Raw genomic sequence first — 5397 nt, forward strand, 5'->3', positions numbered from 1 at the left:
GCCCAGAAGTTTGGTCGTAACTTATTCCGGCTGTAAGTTGATTCACCATGTGAATGACTCAATTTTATGACCATTTTTATGAGAGCCATTAGACAAATCGTAGTAGTGAATCTGACTCTTAACTAATCCAATGGGGTTTTGTGGCAAAATGTCACACAATGTAACTACGTGACCTTGAGAATCTGCAATTGGTTGTAAATGTGAGTCAGTCGCTAAGTGCATGAAATGCAATCACCTGGTTATTGGAGGAGGGCTCTTGCAGTCATAACTTCAAGAATGGGTCATAAGTAACTTTTGAGTCTGTTGTATCTTTGAATGGCCATTAAGTGAGTGGTCATAAGTCGAGATCGACCATGTTTCTCCAACAATATTGCCCCCCCAATAGGAAGTCACAGCATGTTTTCTAGGCATAAAATGAAATTAAGCCCCTCCCCCCAAATTTAGGCCTATTTTAAAACATGCAAAATGGGGGGGAAGGACGGGGGGAGACTTGCCGTTAGAAGCACCCCGCGGGCAGCCACGCCTCGCCACCAGCCGCTCCTAATGGCCTATCATGGCGGAATGCAGAGGGCTCCCTACCCCCTCCAAGAGCCTTTGCTGCAGACCCGGGTCAGTGGGCGGGCGGCGTCAGCGTGGATGTCCGCTGGCAGCATTTCAGCTGCTTCTTGGGCCTCCGTACCCTCCACGGTTCCTGCTGGCGCTGGTGCCTCTCTCACCAGTACCGTCTCCAACAGCAGCGTCTGAGTCGCTCCTGCTTTCCCCCCCCCATCCCCACAACAACAGGGAAAAAATACATTTTGAGGTACCTGGGAGTGCCGCGCAGCGCATTTTCACTTAATCCCGAGCGGCTGGTTGGGTGTGAGAAGAGCCAAACAAGCATCTCTGCTGCTGCTACCCTTGGTGCTCCAGCCTCAGGCTCTGCAAGTTTCCAAAAGTCCCGATGCGCAGCCCGTCCCTGCATTCCAAGCGCGCCCAGGCCCAGCTGCAGCGGTCCCTCTCTTGACAGAGCCATCTCCAACAACAGCAGCAGCAGCGGCAGGAACCGCGGAACCGTTTCAGCCGCTTCTTGGGTGGGGAAGCCACCTCCGTAACTTCCAGGATTCCCACTGCTGCTGCTGCTGTTGGAGACGGTGCTGGCGAGAGAGGGACAGCTGCAGCTCTGCCTAGGCATGCTTGGAATGCAGGAACAGGCTGTACACCGGGACTTTTGGAAACTTTCAGAGCCCGAGGCTGGAGCAGCAAAGGTAGCAGCGGCAGAGACGCTCGCTCGGCTCTTCTCATGCCCAACCAGCCACTTGGGATTAAGCGAAAATGCACCGCGTGGCACTCCCATGTACTTTAAAATGTTTTTTTTCCCCTGTTGTTGCAGGGACGGGGATGTGGGGGGAAAGCGGGAATGACTCAGACACTGTTTTATTTATTTATTTTATTTATTTGATTTGCCAATTGTTTACAAGATAATAAGTATAAGTGTATACATAGTTGTGAATACATGAAATGGGTACATATAAGAAAAATAAAAGAAGAATAAGAGAAACAATAGGACAGGGACGGTAGGCACGTTGGTGCGCTTATGCACGCCCTGTTGTTGGAGACGGTGCTGGTGAGAGAGGCGCCAGTGCCGGTGGGAACCGTGGAAGCTACAGAGGCCCGAGAAGCGGCTGAAACACTGCCGGCAGACATCCACACCGACACAACCCGCCCACTGACCCGGGTCTGCAGCAAAGGTGCTTGGCGGGGGTAGGGAACTCTCCGCGCCCCGCCATGATCAGTTGTTAGGAGTGGCTGGTGGCGAGGCATGGCTGCCAGCGGGGTGCTCTAGGCGAGGGTGTGTGGGGGGGACAAATTAATTCACCCCTGAAAAGACGTCCTAGCTGTTTTTTCGGGGCTCAGCTGTTTTTTCGGCCTTATCATATGAGAAACACGGTACCTGTACAGGTAGTCCTTGATTTATGAATTTGAGCCCACAATTTCTGTTGCTAAGAAAGATATCTAATAAGTGCCCCCTTTTTACCTTTCTTGCCATAGTTAAGTGAATCACTGCAGTTGTTAAGTAAGTAACATGGTTGTTAAGTGAATCTGGCTTCCCCATTGACTTTGCTTGTCAGAAGTTTGCAAAAGGTGATCACATGACCCTGGGACATTTCAACCATCATAAATGTGAGTCAGTTGCCAAGCGTCTGAATCACATGACCACAGGAATGCTGCAATGGTCATAAGTGTGAAAAATGGTCGTAAGTCACTTTTTTCAATGCTTTAGGAACTTCAAAGAGTTCCTAAATGAACGGTTGTTAGTTGAGAATTACCTGTATTCACAAAACAGGCTTCACCTACTTACTAGGTTAGCCTGTCTGATGGGGTTTGTATCATGCTTTGAAATGCAATCTAAGGCCAAGTACTTCCAGGTAAATATGCATAGGATTGCAGCCTGAAAAAAACACTACTTAAGTCAAGTGGAGCTTCCTTTTTTTCCTTTCCATAACATCATCATCAATGAAATGAAACAAATGTTTTTCCTAGTTCTGAAGCTTTAAACCAAACTTTTAAATGAGCAAATTACAGTTCTATGCCATTTACTTAGAAGGCTGCAGTCCTAGCTGATTTATCTGTAAGTCAAAATGAGATGTATTTATGAGGGAAAAGGCAATAAAATACTGGAACATGTTTTCCTTCTTGCTTCATCTTAAGTAGGATACCTTCCTTGGATAACTGTCTATGGTAAAGTGAATGAATAATGTGCATTTCAAACAAAAAGAGTGGAAGTCATTAATAATGTTCTGAAATATACTCAAGGTGGTTTACAGATCACCCAATGAAACTCTGAAAAAAAAAGTGTGGCTAGTGAGAGAGCCTGTTTGACATGAAGGTTAAAGATGCTGAATTAAAAACTGAGGAATCAACAATTCTAGTCCCACCATAGACACAAAGCCAACTGGATGACCCTGGGCCAGTCATTCTCAGCTCCAGGAAGGTAACAATGGCAAACCACTCCTGAAATTATTGTCAATTATTGCAAGGTTTTGTCCAGGCAGTTGCCAAGAGTCATGGTTGCCTTGACAACAAGAGTAAAGTTATTTGGAAACAAATAAAAATTGCCTGTTATGTTTAGTCTGCTTTTGGATTTCATGTTATCATAGCTCAGAAATAAAAGTGTTACACCTTACATTTCTGAATAGCAAGTTTAAGTTTAAAAGGTTGTATACAGTCTGATTTGAGAAAACAAAAACCCAGAACTTTCTGTTGCTAACCTCTGGCCTAATGGAAAATTAACAAGCAACTGCAGGCACCTCTGTGGCACATTTGGCTGAGGAAAGGACACTTATCACACTTTTCACACAGTTGGAATTATTTTTTGAAATAGGATTAGTTTCCCTGGCACTGCACACATTTTTGAGCAAAGAAAGCTCTAAGAGCTGCCAGAACCAGGAGAGAGCCAGATTCACACTCTCCCATCTCTTTCTGCTAAAGAAAAAATGAGCCAAAATCTCCCAAATAGTATAGTGATAAGGTTCTAACTTCCTTAAATGATGTCCTAACTTCCTCTGATCTCTGAAGGTGAGGATAATGGAGTAATTCAAGAGGCTGAACTGATAGAAGTCTTTACCTGCCTTGCACTTGGAACACATTGTAACTACAGTTACTAGATTTCAGCATTATTGTTTTTAACATTTCAAATTGGAAAACACAAAAATTGTAAGTATAAGTCCCCCCCCCAAAAAAAAATCTTAATTTGATTTCTAATTTCTTTTAAATTGTCCCCATTATATTCCAGAAAAAGAAACTCCAAATTCTGGGTTTTGATCCAAATTCTACTTGTGATCCTTGGCCCTTCCAACCAACCTTCCTTCCTTCCTTCCTTCCTTCCTTCCTTCCTTCCTTCCTTCCTTCCTTCCTTCCTTCCTTCCTTCCTTCCTTCCTTCCTTCCTTCCTTCCTTCTGTTTCTAGAATCATCAATCTCAGTCAATGACTTTGGGAGGCTTACAATTCCAAAATATATTACAATAAAAATACTAACAATATTTTAAAACAAAAACAGTAGAAACATCCAAAATAAATAGACATAGCAACCTACAGTAGATACCCGGCCAGTTAGCAAGGCAGTCAGGAAACAGGATCCTTAATACATTCAGCACCCTAGACTCAGGAATATAGCCAGGTTTTTAAGACCTTACAAAAAGCTAACAGAATTGGGACCATTCCAATCTTGAAAGAGACGATGTTCCATAAATCATGGGCTACTGCAGAAAAGGCCTGTTTTTTTAGTCCCTGCCAGCCAACATTCTTTGGCTGACAGGATTTGCAACAGGTCCATGCTGTTAGAACTAGTTGGATCAGTAGAGACTCCTGGAAAAAAGTGATCCCTCAGGTATCCTAGTACCAAGCCATGTAGGGCTGTAAAGGAAGCCGCCAATAGTTTAAATTTCAGCCAGAAACACATTGGTAACCAATGAAGGTCACACAGAAGTGGTGTTACATCTGATGTATATCCGGCATAATGTTTTGTGCAGACCCAGGCAACTGTAATTTATTCAATAACCTGGGTTTAGCTCTATGGCATAGAGCTAATATCAAAGTAAGCCAACAATTCTCTATCTCCCTAATAAGTAATCCCTTAGAAAGTTTCAGGCTTGAGCCAGCAATGGGCAGATTTTTTTTCCAGGTCATAGAAGCTGTATAGAAATGAATTAGGGGCAGATTCCCTCAGCTAGGAATGGGCGGGTGGGGTGGGGGACGACATAGAACGAGAAGAATGTCCGTACTTTATTTTTAAATTGGCACCCAAGGCTATCCCTTCCCTTGTTTTCTGTTCCTGGTATCTTCTCAGCCCAGAGCCATTTTTTTCCCTTCTCAGCTTGAGTTTTCCTATGCATGTGTTTATCTCTGTTAATACAACAGCTGTGGCTTTTCAGATGAAGCATGAAGAAATCAATTGCATTTCTGAAAAGAAAAAAATCCCAGGATATTTCCCTAACTACAGTAGGTCGCATTCAGATGTATACACAGTTACTGATGAACCAATTGTGGAAATACAATTGTCTCTTTGGAAACAAATGATCAGATTTGGGCATCTGCTGTAAACAAAGGGAAGCCATTCCATTTCTTGCAGGGAATGACTTCACATGGTGGGACTGGCTGTCCTTCTATATATCCTGTCTACCAGGGGTGGGATTCTACAGGTTCACACCTATTCGCTAGAACCAGTTGTTAACATTCTAAGCAGTTGGGAGAACCGGTTGTTAGAAGAAATTACTGGCCTAATCCTGTAAGGAAGGCAGGAAGGAAACATTCTGGTGTTGCTAACTGCCTCTCCGTTAACCCTTATTACATTCTTGGCAGGACTAGACTTCCTGTCTCAGGAACGTCTCTGGAGGTTTTTTTCCCTCCTTTGCTGGTACT

Source organism: Notechis scutatus, chromosome 3 (genome assembly GCF_049901735.1).
Source record: "Notechis scutatus isolate UNSWTSFEM ecotype Mainland chromosome 3, rNotScu1.2, whole genome shotgun sequence".
Classification (NCBI taxonomy): Eukaryota; Metazoa; Chordata; class Lepidosauria; order Squamata; family Elapidae; genus Notechis; species Notechis scutatus.